Below are 20437 nucleotides of genomic sequence, written 5' to 3' on the forward strand. Positions count from 1 at the left end.
AAGACTCCTCTCAATATAATATGTATATGTAATTTGAAGAGAGAAAAAGCTGGTTTGTTGGGTGCCAAAATATCAGTCCTCATAACTTTTCGTGCACTTGTTAAAGAGACAATGGAGTCTCCTGTGCAAAGCAAAATGGTAGTGAAGTTTGCACTCCTCTGACACCCAATTGGGTTGGTAGGCCGAACTGATTGCGAAACTTATTAGTTGGTTTTTACTGTTTCTTCATCTTTTGCCGGAGGTGAATATTTTATATAAATTACTCCTAAAAATATGGCTAAACAATATTACACCACCATGATTCATTGTGCTTTGCTAAAGTTAAAAATAAGTTGCTCCATTTCAGCTGGAGTGACACGAGCCAAAATATATATAAATATATATAGGATTTTTTATGGAAGTTGTTTGCTGACTGTAGCCTTTGGTTATACTTCCTCCATCTAAAAATATTTAGAGTAATTAAGTTCTATGAAATTTAAAAAGAAAATTAAATTTAATATATTTGATATTAATATTAATTTTTATATAAAATTAAAATTTTATAATTTTTAATTTCAAAAAATAAAAAAATCACCTAAATAATTTTAAAATAAAAAAAATAAAAATTTTAGATACTAAAAAAATAATTTTAAAACATCTTTAAAAATAAATAAATAAAATAAAACAGAAAAAGTATTAGAAAAATCCTATCACTAGCACATAGTTATTGAGATGGCCGAATTGATCTAAAGATTTTATGGTCCTAAATTAAGATTTTGGTCCGACAAGGTATGATTCAAATCCCATTAATTTCATCAAAGAACGTGCAAGTCCTTAGAAATATTAGATTTTTATTATTTTTTGGCCAAAGAAATAATGACGAGGTTTTAAATTAATAAATTTTTATTTTGTATATAAATCAAGAAAAAGAAAAAAAAAAAAAGAAATGGCTGAAAAGTTGGGAGATAGTTGGTCTTGTTAAAGCCCAAATTAAGTAAGTAAAATGAGAAAAGGTTACTACTGGACCCGATTGTTGGCTGATGGGAATTACTAATTGCTTTCACAAAGCTAGTAGCAGTCTATCATTTGTGGGCGAAGGGGACTTTCGGCCCGATTTGGACCTAATAGTTTAGTAAAGCAGATTGGGCTGAATCTGATTTTCAATGCCTAAAAAAAATCTTTTTCACTCTCTTTTCGGTTTTAAGTATATTAATATATCTATATATACATATTTTTTTTACAAAAGAAATTGTAGTCTGGAGATTAAAAAATGAGTTATATGTATTAAAATTTTAATTTTAAATTTATTAAATATCATCTTTTAAAAATAACTATACAAATTAATTAAATTAAATTTCATATTCACACATATTTGCGAATTTATAAAAATATAAACATATATGCATTTACCTGTAGACATATATGTTAATCAACGACCGTGTAATCTAACTTCCCATCACATTACAGTTTCATTAATTAGCAGTGTGTTAAAACAATCTATGAAGTTTGGCAAAATCCCATCAACTAGTTTTGATTAAGACCCTTAATTATTTCACAATCAAGTTTAGGTAAGGCATTTCTTTGCTGCAATAACTTTGTGTCTGATGACGGAATATATATTTAATTTGAAAGCTTTCAGGAGACGAAGGTGGAGCGAATTCATGAGTGGAGAATAGGAATGGTTGGTTCAAGCAAAGTTCCATAGAAGTTGTTGAAACCAAATAAAATCTTGATCTAGTTGGGGCGACTGAATGCTACTCAATTTTGTTTTTATTTTATTGAAAAATTTTGCTTTCTTAATTCGTTGTGGATTGTTTTAGTTGAAGAAATTAATTATCATATATAACAGTAGTGTAATTTAATGATAGAATATTAAAATTTTAATTTTAGTAATTAAAATCAAATTTTAATAATTTTTAATACCAAAAATATATATTATTACCTTTCATTTACAATCATGAGAAGTTTAATTTGTAGGGATAATTGGATATAAAACATGGGGGTCTTAGCTATTGTAACCATGAAAATAGATGTAACTTTCGAATTTGTAATAAAATATAAATTGTGGACATTCTATAAATATTATGCACTGACTCGATTGACACATTCTTGAATATTCCTCTTACGAAAATTCATGAATAAATTTGGCAATTGTAGTTGGAAAGTTTTTCCGAATTTTTTTTTAAAAGTCATTGTTCATAAATTGATAAAGTGGTTATATAAGGCTGAAATCAAACATTGTAATTGACACGACACAATCATTGTTGGATATTAAACTTTTGATGTTGTTTCATGGAAATAAGGATCAGATAAGTGCTAGACAAAGAAGAGACCAAAGTTCAAATGAAAAAGACAGAGACTTTTAGAACCTGATGAAGAAGAAGAAGCAAAGGAACAAAGCATTGAAAGTGAAAAGAATAATAATAAGAAGAAGACTGACAGAGAAGGATTAATGCTACTTTTTTCAAAAAGCCTAGAGAACTTAGCTGTTAAAAAAGTCAAGAACAAAGTAAATAATATACGTATTGATCATGAAAGAAAAATTGACCTAACCCAATTCTATACATTTTGGATTTTGGTGAGGAAATTCATATTGACTTGGATAAGTTAAAAGAAAAGATGGAGGGTAAAAAAATTGGAGCCAAAGAAAGACAATTTTATTTTTTCAGGCACATGCATGTCAAAGACGATTAAGGTCGGCATCGAATCGAGTTTGGAGTGATTTTTACTCGTCCCGAATCTGATTCGATTTTATGTGTTATTAAATTCAAATATAATTTTAGTCAAAATTTTTTTTGTTTTTATATACCCAAATTTGATCCCGATCCGATATTATATAAATTGTACCTGATTCGACTCGAAATTAATAAAATATTATTTTTTTAAAATATAAATATTTAAAAATATAATTATATAAATATATATAAATAAAAAATTAAATAATTAATTAAAAAATAAATTTTTATATAATATCGGGTCGGATTTACCTAAAATTCGATCCGATCCAACCACGATTGTTTTCTAACATTACTCGACCTGAAATTCAAATTAAAAAGAAAAAAACTCCGACCTCATAAGATCGGGTCGAAACCCGTCAGAGACTGATTGAATTGTCGACCCTAAAAACGACAGATAGTCGAACGCACTAATGCTAATTTCTCGTTTCAGGATTTAAATTTATTAATTAGCCATTTTAATGGCTAATTAAACTGCTATAGCTTCTTTTAATAGTTTGCTACGGCTTGGAAAGAAACTTAGTAAGAATTTATTATGGATAAATTACCACATATTATCCTTTAGCTTTTCGTTGTTAGACCATGAACGCCATTTTTCACTCATTTGTTAAAATCAATCATTAACCTTAGTACTCCAAATTCAAAAAGATTAAATTTATTTTTTAATTTTTCATGTTGATATTGGTGCATGCATTACATAACCAATATTTTCTCCTAGCAAAATCAATTTAATAAAATATACAACGTCAACATTTATACATTCAATGATTTGTTTTATTGAAATTGATATTAATATATATATATATATATATATTTTAAACACTTGATATGACACATAAACCTTTCATAATGATCTATTCAAATAATGAAATGAACGCTAACCAAAACAACATTATTTAAACAATGGATACCATTGTTTAAACAAAATTATTACGTTCTTGAAGAACAATGGCCAATAATTGGTGCTTGTTGCATTATTTGAACAACATATTATAAGATGTATCATGCTTCAATATCAACAACAACAATAATAATAATAATAATAATAATAAATTTTTTATTATTTTTTTGTGAGAGGTAAGAAAAAATTTTTTTTTTCAAAATTATTATTAGAAAACGGACATGGTTGGCTTGATATACTTTCACATAAATTTCACGTGGTAAAAAATAAAAATATAATATTCTTTTTAAAAATTTAATTTATATAAAAATCAACATGGGTTAACTTTATTGAGTCGGCATTTGAAATTAACGAAGAAGGTGCGGTTGCTAAAAACTTTGTGCCAATTGGTAACTGACTTCCATTTGCATGTCACCACAGCAGCACGGAAAAATTTTTAACTCCCGTTTGCCCTACGATGGATTTTGGTTTAGTAGTGGCATGAAATTCAACTTTTTTTTTTTATCTTTTATTTTATGTTATAAATACAAAGCTATCCTTTTTTGTTTATGCATTTAAAAATTATGAGATATAATAAACAAATATTATTATATAATAAATTAATTAATAAACAAAATTTTATTATTATATAATAAACTAATTATTTTTTATTAAATTTTAATAGTTATTTAATAAACAAAGTTATTATTTATCATAAAAATAATTTAATACTTTTTAATTATTTATAAATTTTATAAATATTAAATAATTTAAAATTTTCATTACATATAAATTTTAACTTAATATCTTTAATGATTATTTTTATTTATAATTTATATCACTTTTAATACTAAATTTATATCTAAACATATATTTTTATTATTAATTTTAATATTATTATTATAATAATTAATTTATTTTTATTAATTTTTTTAATTTTGTCAAAATCAATTCCACCGTCATTAGCAAAGATAGCATAGCATTAGCTTTCAACTACTAAGCAAGCAAGGCCACATCTCTACCAACCTGACCCCATTTTCCCATCATATCATGCTCTGTCCCCTTTTTTTTCACCAAACCCAAATCATCACATCCATTAATTAATTTGAACAGTTAATTCAATAAATGGTACATATTTTCCTATTTTAAATAATCATATTCTATTTCTCATCTTCATTCTAAAAATATCTCATGAACCATATTTTAAACCAAATTTAATTTTCATTAACCATTTCCTTGTTATGATTAATATAATATTGAACTAAAAATTTAATTCAATAATTATTTTTAAAATATAATATTTAATAAATCTAAATTTTAAATGTTAATACTTACAATATATATTTTTTTTATATTCACAGATTGCGTTTATAAAAATAATAGTGTTTTAGCGTTATGGTAGTAATTAATTTGCCCTCTCCCTGAATGAATCCGTCCTATTTGAAACTTAATTTCCAGTTTTGTTGGTTTAAATGGAACGTTACTCCAAACTTTTAACTGAAGAAAGACTTTCTTTTTTTTTCTTAAGAGATCTTGTTGAGTAAATATCTAAGTTATGGTGTGATAAAAATCTAAAAAATTTCTCTTTACTATCTATATGATTGAAATTTGTCGTGAATAGTTTCATGGAAATGGTAACATTGGCAGATGATATCAAGCAAGATACATTTTCGTTTTTCACTTACGTATGGCACATAATGAAAATGACTTAAGCATTTGGAAATTATGTAAAGAGGGAAAATAAATTATTGCTTTAACATGAAATTTCAACCTCATATATAGTTGGTAGGTGAAAATTTAAAAATAATAAAAAATACATTTGTTGTCTTAAATCGAATAGACAAATAAATCGGAGAACGATCACATAAATTGATGAATTTAATAAAATTTGACTAAACTCATAGTACAATCACTTAAAATCTCAAAATTTCTAAATTTAACTAAATATATATGTGGTTGGCAAAACTTTTTTAAATGCGGAAACTGAAAATTACACTTGAATGTTTAACAACTTGAAACCATTTTGAATTTTGTTGTATTATCAAATTGATAACTGACATATTATTATTATTTTTTTAATTCTTCACCCATCATTGAACTTTTATTTTTTATATTTATTTGATATAAAAATAAAAATATAAATCCTTTTAAATTTATAATTTTTAAACTTGAACTTCGATATCATATCAACTAATTCAAAAGTCATTAAGCATTATTATTATTATGTAGAAGTATTCAAATTATAACTTATTAAATTATGAAAATAAAAGAAAAAATAAACTTCGAAGCTCATAGCACTTGACTAAATCATAGTTACAATAAATCTACTCTAGTTTTTAAGTTCCTTTCAATATTCCAACAACCATTATTAACATTCAAAACAGAGGATTAATGAAAAACAAAAGAGAGAAAAGATTAAGTTTGAGATAGTATTGACATATTCTTACACGAAAACAAGAAAAAAAAATTCGGAAAGACATAATCAAACATACTATAAAAATATTTACCCAACAACAACGAACAACGACAAATTTATTTTTTTTTTTTGCTTGATGAATTAAATATTCTAGTAATAAAAAAATTGAAAAGTACGATTAAATTAATTTCCCCACTTCTCTTTTATGAGCAAATAATTTTTTATTTTCATGGGTTTTGCTAATCTCCCCTCGAAGGGCACCAAGGCGTCATATCCATGGGGTAACTGCCCAACACCCTCAAGAAAGAGGTGAATTCCTGGACCTCAGCCAACGCGTTTTGGGCTCTAACCTCCGCCATCGATGCTTCGAAATCCACGTAAAACATGTACTCGAAATGCTTGGCGGTTCCAACATTAGCGTCGTCAACCAACCGGATTGGCCTGTTGCGGTGCGGCCGCGACTCGATTTTTGTCAAACTGATATTCCTGAAGGCAAACGCCGAAAGCACTTTAAAAAGCACGCTCATCCCTTTATCGTTAGCGAAAACGATGCTCGTTTTAAATGGACGATCCGTGCGCGGGATAATTGGCTCCCGTGCTAACATGACGAAGCGCGTTACGTTACACGAATCGTCTTGTATTCCATCGGCGAGGATTTGGAGTCCGTAGAGTTCGGCAGCGCGTGCGCTTGCTATAGCAGCGGTGTCGCGGAGGTTGTTGGTTGCGATGTATTCTGCGGCTGCGGCCGTGTCATCGAAGGCTTCGCGCGTGACGTTGAGGCCTAGTTTGGTGAGGGTGTGTTCACACTGGGAGAGAGCTTGCGGATGAGAAATAACACGTGTCAGGTACTCTTTCCTGACTCCTGGAAGAGCTAAGAGGCAGTGGTGGACTGGGAGTTGGACTTCACCAACGATGTGTAGGCGGTGCCGAAGAAGGAGATCGTAGTTCCGATGAATCGAGCCGCCTAGTGAGTTTTCCACCGGTAAGACCGCTCGATCAGCGATCCAAAGCTCAACTGCTTGAAACGCGACTTCAAACTGGTCACAAGGGATGGCTTCACAGTTGGCATAAGCTTTTCCAGCTGCAGCTTCGGAGTAGGCCCCGGGGACTCCCTGGTAGGCCACACGCAGCCGAGAGCCGTGCTTCGGAGCAGGAGACAGGTCGGTGATGGTTAACGGTTTTTGTGGAGGCGGCTGGGAAGGTGGTTGAGGCTTGTTATTTTTGTCGATGGGGAATAGGTTGAGATCTATGGAGGTTTTGGTACCGTTAACGGCGGCGGCGAGGTGGTCAGAGGCCGAGGAAGGCGTGGATTTGTCGCCGGAATACTGATCCTGCGAAAAGACTTTGCTAGAGAGAATAGCACAGGAGCTTTGCCAATCTGCACGGCTTGAACCGATTCCATTGGGGAATTGGACTGAGTCAGAGCGGTAAACGCAGCGAATGGCAAACCGAGTCAGTTGGTTGAGAAGAGGCTTCGACGGACGAATTATTGAAGAGTTAACACTTTGTGTAGTAGAAACCGCCTGCATATTTCTTTTTAATCAAAACTTGAGTGTTTTTCCTTCCAAAACAAACCAACCAACCGAAAATTAGAGAGGAAAGAAAGAGGAGGAAACGGAGGGATATATTTTTGAGTGTGTGCTTTTATTAAAAGCTTGATGTTCTCTTTGAGAAGGGAACGTCAAGCTGAGGAAAGAAAGGTGCAAAAGGGCGTTTTATATTAAGAAATGAAGAGTCTATGAGAGGATGGTGCCTGTGGGGACGTGGCTCGGTCAACTCACACCTACCCCCTTATTTTTTTAAATTAAATTTAGATTAATTTTTTATATTCACATTTAGATATATTTACGCACATGCTGACTTTATAAAAAATAATATCAATAAATAATTAATTTATTCGGTTAAAATTTTTTTTTATAAAAAAATTTTAAGTTTGAATCTTAATCATTTATTAAAGTTATCTCGAATATACAACTTACAGTTACTTATTTTAATTTATTAGATATGACATATTTTATTTTGACATAAGAGATTGAATAATTTATCTATCTCTTAATTTTTTTTCTTTTAAAAAAATGATAATTTTTTTTCTTTTAAAAAAATGATAATTTTTTTGTATAAAAAATAAATAAAGATAAAACCAATTTATTGTTTGTTTTGATCGTTTGTTCTTGATCAATTTATGATTTATTTTCTAATTTTCCAACAATGGATAATCTTTATATGGCAAAAATGCTAAACATTACAAAAAACCTTTATATCATCAAGCAAATAGGGTCGGTATCACTAAAGTATAAAAAGGCATTGACAGGTATGATTGCTATTTGATATCCTATTCTTTTCTTTTAGTTTTGGTTAGATATTAATAACACCTCTAACGCCTATGACTTGATTTTTTTTTTTCAAAAATTGTAAAATGTATATTAAAAATTTTATATCAATTTTGTTCATAAATTACGTCTAACCTAATGACTTAATTTTCTCGGAAAATCTGAAGAAATATAAAGAATCTTATCTAAAATTTGTTCATGAATTATATTACTTAATTTTCTTCAAAAATTTAAAGAAACATAAAGAATCTAACGAAAAATTTGTTCTTATAAACTATATCTCTATTTGTGACATAATTTTTTTTCTAAAAATCTAAAGTAGTACGATTAATCTTATCTAAGTTTTGTTCAAATGAATTGAACCTCATCTAATGACTTAAATTTCTTTGAAAATTTTAAAGAAATATAAATTTTTTTTGTGATTTTGTAAAACCAAACCAAAACTTCCTTTTTAGTATGATATAATCTTTGATTGCTTTTATAAAGTTTTCATTATTATTCTTTGGTTGACAGTTCTATTTTAAATTACTTACTAATCTAATTTTAAAAACAATTTCTCAAAATATTAAAATAAATAGAACAAGAAAAAATAATGTTTCATAAGTTTTAAAACACGCAGTTCCCTCGTGAAATGTTCTTGTTTTTATTTTTAATATTGAACTCCTATATACATTTGTTTTTCTTCATAAGTATAAGAATAAAAATTTAAATTGTTCCATGAAATCTCATTAAAAAAATACCATTTTGTCTAAAAATTCCACTATAGTCCATAAAATTAAAAACTTCATAATTTTTACAAAAAAAAAAAAAAGGATGAAATTTCATTTTAGGTGGGAGGAGACCACCAATGGTTGTTCTAAGGTTTTTACAGAAATTGTGGACCCATAATTATTAATATATATATATATATATATTTTGAGCCACATAATCATCAATGCTTAGTATAGTTTGGAAAATTTTTGTCCTAATCTATTGTGTCCCCAAAGATGGCCCAAAGTCACAGGACCACCGCCACATTGCAGGCTTACTAGGGTAGGGTCCGAAGACCTAAGGAGCCTCCATTTTTTCGTTTTTTAAATAGGGGTGTTAATTTTTTTTAATGCTCTCTTTCCCATATTTTAAGATCTTTTAAAACCAAATTAATAATTAATTTACAGTTTAATTAAATTAATATTGTCTTAAGTTAGTATTACATATCTTAGTATTCAAGAAATGAAAATAATTAAGATTAATTTGGCAGAGTTTTGATTACATGAACTCGATTCCTTTAAAAATTAATATGAAATCTTTACATTTGTTTAATTAAAAATTTATGAGATTGAGATCGTAAAATCAAAACTTTAATGATTCTTTGAGGAAATTGGATAATTTGGGAAGCAATTCCCAGCTCATTTGCCCTTTATTGTTAGAATAATTCAAAACATTAAATGACAAAGAATTAGTTGATATTAATATTAAATCAAAATGGTTGGTAGATAATAAAAAATGAAGAAAAATTTGAAGCTTGGAAAAATATATCACATAATAATCGACAGAAATTACATATTGGAGAAATTTATTCAAGTAAAATTTCACTTTATCCTCAGTTTTCTTTTAATCATGAAATGTTTGTCTCTGAATGCTTAATTAACTATTTCAACATGAACAATATGCAAATATCTTGAAAAAGAGGGGCTTTTTTAGGGTGTGAAACCTCAAAAAAATGGGAGAAAAGGGCAATCATATTCAAGTGGAACCCATTTCTACACATCTATTTCATTGTATTTGCTAAACAAGAACCTAAAACAAGACATTTGAGTATATGATAGGTAGTTTAGCTTATAAAAAATAGTAATATTTGTTATTGAATTTATGTTGCATTTATTTCCATGATTTTTTTGGGGGGAATTAAATATCAAGAATCTAACTATATATAGCATATAATATATATGTGGATAATCATATAGTTTTAATTATTTTCCTTTTTCTGAAGAAAGGGTAAGTATAAATTATGTTTATTGTAGGACTCAAAAGATTAATTTGCTTACTAAAGATTAATTTTATGACTCAAAATTAATTATTGATTACTGTACCATTTGGCTTAATTAGGCACATTCAATCTTTGATTTTTCAACATGATTATCCCTCTAATTTCCAATCCCCCCTACCTACCAACTTTGTCACATATAAGAAAAAAAAATCAAGTTCCCCTTATTAGATACCTTAATTAGGTTAACATTAAACTTATATGTATATATTTTAGGTGGCGATGAGGCACGTATATGTACACTAGATTTTGTTTTAATTTAAAATTTAATTTGATTAATTCATATAATCACTTTTAATAAATGATATATAATAAGTTTGAAGTTCAAATTTTAATATCTATAGCTCGTTCTTTTATTTTTCACATTATGATTTCTTTTATATAAAAAAAATTATCCCAAAATCTCTGGAAGAATAAAAATTTTCAGAAAATTAATCCAATTCGGCATGGCACTTATGATCACCTTAATAATGATTATAGTGCAAAATCCTACTACTAATCAAGTTTATTAAGGTAATTAAGTTGCAAATTCACTATTAATTGGGTGTCTCTCCTGAACTAATTATCCAATTTGCATTTTCTAGATAGCTTTTGACTTGACCAGATCACAAAGCTTCTCTTTGGTCATTCTTTAAGACTTTGCTTTTTTGAAATTGAAGGATTTAATTTTTTATACTAATTCAATTATATAAAGTTCAATTAACGTTTGACAACTTCAGACGGCAGTAAGGTTGGAGTTGGTGAGAGGAATATAGTGGACACCAATTTCGCTTCCTAACAACTATGTACTCCAAATTTATTTCCTCTTATCTTATATGGAAAATTATTTTATATATGACAGAGTTTTTAAACTTCAAAAATCAGTTGGAAAAACATGTGTATTAAAATATATTTAAGAAATTAATAAATTTTTATAACACTTATATAAATACACAATAATATTGTAATTCTCATTGTGAAATTTAAAAATTAGTATAAAGAATAGTAAATTTATTTTTATTAAAAAAATAAATTCAAATATCTTTTTCTTCAAAATTATAAAAAAAATTCTGAAGATAGAAAATTTTTTCATATAAATTATGATAACGCGTTTTTTTTTTTTTTTTCGATTTTATGTTTTGTTTGTATATAAAAAGTCCAAGGCTAAGTCTAACTTGATTACAAACAAAAAATTGGACCACACGTACACATAAAATGAAATAAACGAGGTATATACACTCGTGCACATAAAATGAAATCAACGAGGCTTCCGCATGAACAACGTTTAGTCCACGGTCTTAATGACTATATAAAGCGACGATGTTTCTGGGAAATTTTATTCAGAGTGACCATGCAATAATAATAATAATAATAATAATAATAATAATATCGACAAAAGTTTAAACCAGTAGCCCATTAAAAAAGCTTTAAGAGATTCACCGTCATAAATCCAATGAAGGAAGAGAACCCAGCACTCCGGGAAGAAGCTAATCAAATGATAATGGGAAAATATACAAAAAAATGGTAACTAAAAAAGTCTTCAGCAAAAGTGAAATGTATGAAAAAAAAAAAAAAAACAGTTCAGAATCTATTTGCCAATATGAGCCTGAGGGTGTACCTCTAAAATCACGGTGCAGAGCAGTCATCCCCATAAACGGCGATCCTTGACTTGACGATGTCATGATGGCTTACACGCCTACAAAAAATTGTCTGAGACCAACCCACTTCACCCACCTTAAAAAAAGGGCAATTCATAGTCTTTGAGGACTGCAGGTTCCCTTCTTGCAGCCTCAGATTCAGACCAAATGTAAACCCCACGTTCTTGCTGACTTCCAGGTACAGTATCGTCCAATATAACGACTGTTCCGTCTAAAGTAATAATCATAATAATATAAAAATAATAGATAACAATCAATAATTAAATACGTAAAAAAAAAAAACACATAAAAATTTATTTGAAAAACCTTTCAGTGTAGAGAAAAAAATCACGGGCCACCAAAAAAATTTTCACTATCAAATAATAGTTATACAAAGTTTTTATCTAGTTAAAACTAAAGCTAATCAACAACTAGAGAAACAATTTGAGAAATCTCATCAAATAAGTGACTCAACAAATACACCTTAAATTTATTTCTAGAGAGCTTCAAACCTGATCTTTACCGTTCAAAATATAAAACTCTGAATCATAAACCTCCTGATAAGGTTCTAACTCAATCGAACTACAGATCGACTTTCGTTTAATCAACTCTCCCTTCTCTTTTTTTTATCTCTGCTTTTCCTAGCTTTTTTTTTTTTCTGCTTGATTTTCGACACACACCTAAAACAACTCCACCTTTCTTTTATTAAGTAACTAAGACTCTGTGTAAAATAAAAGATTAAAGCCCATGACTTTTACTTGATCTAAAACTACTTACATGATATTTGATCTCATTTTTCTAACAACAGCCACAAGGAATGATATTAACATGTGTAAAGATAGCAACGTATTCATGATGTAGTTTACCTGCAAAAAAGATCTTGTTTATTGGTAAAATATGTAATGGCAGCTAGTTGTGAACTAGAACACTCAAAAGGCATCCAATGAAATTAATGGAGTATGCCAGAGGCCATCGTTTTCTTGGATTTTATTGAAAAAGATTTACAAAGAAATGAGGTTTGGTTTAGGAAGAAAAGGGAAGAGAAAAGAGGGGAAGTGTGAGAGCGAGTTCGAGAGAAGTGACAAGAAAAGAGAAAGATGGCGAGAAAATTGAGACTGTGGTGAAGAAGAACTTAGATCGCCTTTTTTTTTTACTTGTTGGTTTTGGTTTAGTTTTTTTCCGAGGTAGTAGGGATGATGTAAAAAAAAAAAGTGAGATTTTTTTTTAATGCTGTTTGTGACTTTGTGTATTTTGCTGACTGTTCTGTTGTATAAGATTATGTTTGTTAAATTATTTAAATTCTTTGGTACATGCTAATATTAGTTGTATTATAAGATTTTACGTTTATTCAAATTAGGATGGTAAAGAATTGGATTGGGTGGATTTTTTTAATTTAATTTTTTAATATTTATATTTAATTTTAATCTGATATTAAAATATTATTTTTATTTAATTTGATTATTATATTTATAAATCACAATTAATTTAATAATTTTACTTTAATAAAATATTATTTCTTAATATAAATTATATTTTTTTAGATAAATATAATATTTTTATTAAGTAACGCCTTAAATCACATTGAGGTGATAGAACTAAACACAATTTTAATCTGAATTTGATTTAAAAAAAAAAAACCCGATCTATTTTTAATTTGACCTCCAATTAAAAAAAAAATTTCTAATTATATCAAAACTAAGACAAATCAAAATGCATTGTAGACATTATTTTGATATCTCTAATTAAAAGTTATTATAATTTTAATGTTTGTGATAAAGAAAATAAATAAATTCATTTGCTCACGGTGTGTAAAAGACTCGCTTTGGAAGCGTAGATTTTGGCTGTAAGCCCCAATTTGTATTGTGGGATAAATAAAAAGTAATATGTAAAATTGAGAATTTATAACATTATATGAAAATGATATAAAAAATGTATGAAAATGAAATGAGTTAAAACTTTAATAAAAGTAAAAATTATACTTTATAATTTTAATAATAACATAAATTGTGACATATAATTTTTATATAAAATATAATATAAATATATAAATTATTAATATTTTACATAATATGAATACATATATTGTTGTTTAATACCAACTTTTGAAATTTGTATATTTAATAGATTTCTTCAATCTTTCCTTTTTTTATTTTTTTGAGAAAATTTTTTTTCCTTTTTTAAAAGGATATGATATTACTGATTTTTTAATAAAAATATAGTTATAATTTAAAAGTACTGGGCTTTAATGGATTAATTTCAGTTTTTTAAAATCCAACTTGCGTACGCCTGATTATTAAGAGTGTAATCGAGTTAAATCGAATTGAATTATGAAAAGTTTGAATTCGAGTTCAACTCACAATTCGGAGCTCGATACTCGGTTTAAACACGATCAAATTTTATTTTTTAAACTCGAGTTCGATTTGTGATCGAATTCGAGCTACTCGAGCTCACTCGATTAAGCTCGATTAATATGTAAAAATAAGTTCGATTCGTATACTCGACAAGAGTTCGATTATTCATGCTAGAACTCGAACTCGGACTCGAAATATTTTATTAATTAAAATAATAAAAATATATTTAAATATAAAAGTTCGATTAAACTCACTAGCTACTCGAATCGGATATAAGAATACTCGAATTCGACTCGATCGATAAGTCGAGCTACTCGAACTCGAGTTCGACTCGATAATAATCGAATCGAATTCGAGTTTTTTTCAATCGAATCCGAATAGTTTACGAGTACTAATGTATCATTTATATCCATACGGACTATTATGTTAAATAATGTGGGTCACTGAGCGGGGCTTGAGCTAGTAGGTTGGGCTTTTGAATATCTCTATGCGGTGGTTGTTGCCACACGTCATGCCCTCATGAGCTTAACCAGACAAAATCCGAAAATCCGTTTCAATATTTGCCGCGAAAATCTCGCAACCAAAACCCTCAAAAAAATTAAAAGAAAAATCCAAAATGATTTCCATCATACAAGCTCCTCTGCTTCTCTACGGCCGAGTCCTCCATCTCAACGTCGAACTCCGTTCGCCGTTCGATCATCAGCCAGTCTCCCAGTGATTGACAAGTCATCCCCACCGACGGTGGAAGAGGGATTGCTGAGCTCGGAGCTTTACGCGCCTGTTCCGTTCCCTCCGATAAAGGCGGCGAAGAGGGTGGTGCTGGTGAGGCACGGACAGAGCACGTGGAACGAGGAAGGGATGATCCAAGGGAGCTCTAAGTTCTCTGTTTTGACTAAGAAAGGCGAAGCTCAGGCTGAGACTTCCCGCCAAATGCTCATCGATGACTCCTTCGATGTTTGCTTCTCCAGGTCTTCTTTGCCTTCTAAATTTCAGTTCAATTTTCATTCTGTTTGGTTTCTATTTTTAAATATATACTTTTCATTTTTATTTACCTTTTAATTTTGGAAGAAACGGATGGATGGATGGTAATGTCTTGTGAATTTTATTTTATTTTTTATCTCAGTTTATTGGCGGATTTTAGGGCCTCTTAAAGCATGAGGGAAAAGCAAAGTTTGGTCCAGCTTATCGCCAATGGCAGGTTGATGCTGCAAATTTCAACATTGATGGCCATTATCCTGTTAGAGAGTTGTGGGGGTGTGCCAGGAACTGCTGGACTAAAATCCTTGCTCATGAAACCTAGTCTGTTCTTGTGGTTGCTCACAATGCTGTTAATCAGGCTCTAGTTGCAACAGCTATAGGAACTGGTCCCTTTCTGTGTTATCGTTAATTAGTTACATGTTAGTTCACAGATTTTACTTTTTTCACATGTTACATGCTGTTAATCAGGCTCTTGATGTTAATTTACTTTTCTTATCCTTTTACCTTTCCTGATGATCAGGACTGGGAACAGAATACTTCAGGATTTTACTTCAGAGCAATTGTGGTGTAAGTGTGCTTGATTTTTACCCAACGCCCTGAGGGAAGGTCTCCATGTATCTGCCTCAATCGTTTGAATCAGGTATGATATAAAATTATTGCAAAAATTATTAGACTTCTTAAACTTTGTTTCTTACTGGCATTGACATGTGGCAGATTCAACCCATAAATAGGAAATAGCAGAACCAAGGTTTCTTACTCCAATCCAGAATGATTCTGGTAACTTAACAGCTGGTTGATGTTTTGAATTTTTTGTTATATAATTTCACCCTCTTTCCTCACATACTAATAATTTGTAGGTTGATGCATACTGTAAATACGCAAACAAATGGATGCTACTCTAAATCAGGTTACTGCACTTGACTATACATCATGATCTGTTGTTAGTAATGAGCTAAACTTCTGAATTTATGAGAAGTAATGCCCTTTATGCAACTGCAGCACGTCTCTTTCAATTAAAACATTTCTTTGCTTTGATGAGGATACCTGCTATATAGGTCATATAATTGGTCATGGTGTCTTTTAGATATTGTTGCAGATGCCAAATTCACCTGTTGCTGCTGGGAGCTCCAAAGGAAGAAAGACCAGTAAGCAGATCATACTCATTAGTCAGGGATCCACACAAGAAAGAGATGAATGGAGTAATGGCTTGGTAGATTACCACGTATTTTGTACTGTGTGATATGCATAACCATTACTTGCATGAAATGGTGATCTCATATTCCAATACATTCTTTTGCAGCCTGAGGCTCATATCATCTAGCAGAGAATGGTCCTTAGAACTAGCATAATTTTGAGCATGCCTAGAAGCCTTGTTGATTTAGTGTTAAAAACTTGAAATATTTCCTATTTGAGAGGGAATGCAATCTGAATGATGGGTAAACTTTTCTACTTATTTACATTTTGTTGTATTACTCTATCAGCATGTTGGGTTAAAATCTCTTTTAAATGTTGGGATTATTAATTGTTACCTCTGTTGCAGGCTAGTTTTTCCAATTTAGGTCATCAACCAATGAACATGCTTGGGGTTATACAGGTATAAGATTGATAGCAGGTATGTGGACTAATAGCTGAGAGTCAAATTATCTAAATCTATTCAATGGTTTTTAACAGGCCCAAAAAGCTGCAGAGCTTCTTCTTGATCTGAAAGTGAGTGCCATAGTTAGCAGCCCAAAGAATGCCTGTGCTGAGACAGCCACATTTATCTCCAGAGTAACCATATCTTCATTGTCTTTCGGTCAATATGTAAGAAGTCATACTCTGCCTTTGCCCCCTCTCGCTGACTCTTAACGTTTAACTATGTAAATGAGACAGTGCTACTAAGTTTTTGAGTTTCATTTAAGAGTCCATTTTGTCCACAAATTTCAAAAACTCTCTATATTGTAGGTGCAAGAGGCCGCTGATTGGTTGGGTGCTGATTGCGTTCCCCAGTATGTAGAGATGAAGAAAATACAGGACCTTGATGTTGCAGAAATCCTTCAGCAATCAACAAAGGCAGGATATCTGAGCTTGACATTACAGGATACCTCTACGTCTTTACTGTTTCCTTCACAAAGATAGGGAGGAAAGAATTTGGAATCTTAGTTATTATTAACTGTTCAATAAAGTCATGTAATAGATGATATTGGCAAAATGATCTTTTTGCTTCATTTGTTTGTAGCTAAGAGCTTAGCATGAAGACATGAACATTGTATGCTGCGTCATAGATTCATGTCTCAAAAGCCTTTTTGGGGCTATAAAAGAGTGATAAGGAAGTTCTACTTTTAATGTTCTGACAGAATGGTTCTAATCATTCACTTTGTCTGTTCTGCAGGATACGATTGATGTTTCGTCTCTATGCCCCGGTTGGTTAAATGGATTGGATGATGGAGTAATGTCAACACTATGGGAGCAATCTGGGCGAGCCTGGCGTTTATTGTTGACTGAACTATCTGAAGAATCTGAGAAAGAAAAGATGATTGCTGCTGTTGCTCATCCCGCAGCGCACGTAGCATTGATGGGACACTGCCTAAACCTGACAAAAGAATGGCTGTGATCATTCCATCATGATGCAGGGAGAATCAGCGTTGTATATTTCCCTGATGCACCTACCGATAGTCATTATCCAGTGCAAAAACTGCACTGCCCATCTAGGGAGATGGTCTATATCAATTAGATCAACCTTGGGTGATGAATCATTTGTGAATATGTATAGATCCCACATTTCTCGGAAAGATACTTGCAATGCTGATTTGCCTGTACATTGAATCTTCAAGACATTATTAAACTAATAGTTATTTAATAGCATTGAAGCTTGTTTGTCTCATACTTGTTTCATTAGCCTCGTGTACCATCCAGGGCCTCTATATCATCAGCTGCAGTACTCTTCTATGTTAATAGCTGACATTGTCAAAGGCCTTTTAGGGTCGAAATTGTATTATTATAATTGTCATTTTAAATTGAGATAAGCTTGGAAAACTGAAAGTTTAACATGCCTGTTACATTTGATTAATAGTTTTACCAGGAAAAAAAATGAATGATTTGCTGGTCAATGGGTTTTGAAGATGTTGAAGAGGAGAGGATTTATGAATTTTTTTTATAGCATTCTTTTTTTTTTTTTGGTCAATGGAGGATATGGAATTTGCTGAGGTAATAGATTTTTTTTTTATTTTTATTTTATAAATATGTTGGCATCATGGCCTGTTGGACGAGGCTAGGGGAAGGACTTTCAATGGCTGACCCTGAATTTTTAATATTGGTGGTGGCTTTCTTCCCGTGGTCATTCAAGCAAATTGAAGTTCAAGTCAGACCAAAACTTTGTCTTCTAACGCAGCAACGACCCCTTTGTTTCAAAAATTTGTTTGGAATTGATATCACAACTGCCAAACAGACGCTTAAAATTATTAATTACTTGCCCTTTTCTGACTTCATTTCCAATCTTTCCCGGCCACTACATGTTAGAAACACGTTTAGAGGGAAATGTTAAATTTTTTTTACACAAAATCTAGAGGGAAAGCCTGCTGAAAATGGTCTAATTGCAATGAATCCGTCTCAATTTGTGCAGCTCTCTAATTAGTGCGATTAACTTTATTGAATGCAATGTCTTCAGCCGAATTTTTGAAATATTGACTCAGTTTGATATATTTTTCCAACAGTCAAATTCAAATTCAAGGCCAAAAGTTAGACCTTTAACCTACTTATTTTGATTGGATTCAGTGTCTCTGTAGTGCAGCATAACCTACCATAAACAGACTCAACTTTGGTTTGCTTGACCAAATGGGAGGACATGCCCTGGGGCCAGTAGTCTTTTGGGGATTGGGGTCCATTACCAATTCACTGTTTAATTGTTTTATATTTTCATGACAGATTCTTCCATGCCGATTCCCCTTATCCATTCTCTTTCAAAACTTTTCTTAATTACATTGATCATAAACCTGATGATGACATAAAACCCACATGCGACTCCTTTTCTTTTTTCAGTTCTTTGAACTTTTTAAAGCATTCAATTCATTGAAGGTATTTATTTATTTATTTTAATTTTTAATGAAAAATTACAAGAGTCACAATTTGTTTGAAACTTTGAACACTTTCATCGCATTAAAAAAGTGCATTTTATATCTAAATTCTTTGAATCGAGCTCATAAATGACTGTTAAGAGAGAAGGACTCTTGACTCTTGACCAAAACCCTTAAAAATTTCATGAGGCTGCTGGCCATCGTCTTCTTAACTGTAAACACGTGATATTTTTATTTTATTTTATTTTTATATTAAAGGATATAACAAGTAGACCGGCTCCAGCTCTAATTAAAATAGTGACACTATTTTATTGTTAGTTGATTCCTATATTTTGTTGAGGGTATTTTAGGTAGAGGTGAGTTGAAAGATGAATTGAAAACTGAGTTGGAAGCGGTTTGGATTTATAGTAAAGAAAACACTGCCAAGTGAGGTCGAAGTTTAATTTTCGAGACGTGTTTTGATATTTAAATCAGCCAAATGTATGAGCTTAGGATTAAGAAGGAAGAAGATGAATTGCAGAATGTATTCAAAGGATTTAAGGATAAAGGGTTTAGAATAGTTTATTTGGATCACTTTTTATCATATATATATATATGTGAGATATAAGACAATAATATGATGTAAGTAAATAACAATTGATTAAAAATTTATATAAAATTCAAAGGAGGTTCACATAAGTTGAAGTGAATTGTATCTAATACTCATTTCGTTTTATATTATTTGTCGTACATTAATTTTTATGAAATTTCAAAAAAAAAATTGATTTTAACATATTAAAATTTAAAATTTAATTTTTTATAAAATTAAAGTTATATAATTTTAATATTAAAAAATAAAATATAATTTTGAAATATCTTAAAAAAATAAATAAAGAAAATAAGACAAAAGAAATATTTCAGATAAATTAAATTATGATGAGATTACGTTGATAGGGACAATAGCAGGGATGTCAGGCTAATTGTCTGTGTAAGTGAGGAGTTCCAAGTTTAGAAGATGAATTGTGCGATACCGGGAAGCCTGATCATCGATCTTCCTTAATAGTAAGATGACAATAAAAAAATGCACTGGAAAGT

General features: G+C 30.3%; 2 pseudogenes across 2 annotated transcripts; one reads left to right on the forward strand and one right to left on the reverse strand.

Annotated features, from left to right (window-relative positions):
* Positions 1–5998: 5998 nt before the first annotated feature.
* On the reverse strand, positions 5999–7701 carry LOC111303774 (arogenate dehydratase/prephenate dehydratase 6, chloroplastic pseudogene; annotated as a pseudogene). Its single transcript, XR_016327013.1, has one exon. The product of XR_016327013.1 is annotated as an arogenate dehydratase/prephenate dehydratase 6, chloroplastic pseudogene (transcript).
* Positions 7702–14870: 7169 nt separating this feature from the next.
* Positions 14871–18174, forward strand: LOC111304363 (2-carboxy-D-arabinitol-1-phosphatase-like; annotated as a pseudogene). The gene is made up of 9 exons (XR_016327014.1): positions 14871–15301; positions 15832–15951; positions 16026–16088; positions 16169–16218; positions 16396–16521; positions 16852–16905; positions 16983–17114; positions 17256–17363; positions 17683–18174. The product of XR_016327014.1 is annotated as a 2-carboxy-D-arabinitol-1-phosphatase-like (transcript).
* The last annotated feature ends 2263 nt before the right edge of the window (positions 18175–20437 follow it).

Source organism: Durio zibethinus, chromosome 13 (assembly GCF_047325235.1).
Source record: "Durio zibethinus cultivar Kanyao isolate XHJ-2024 chromosome 13, ASM4732523v1, whole genome shotgun sequence".
Classification (NCBI taxonomy): Eukaryota; Viridiplantae; Streptophyta; class Magnoliopsida; order Malvales; family Malvaceae; genus Durio; species Durio zibethinus.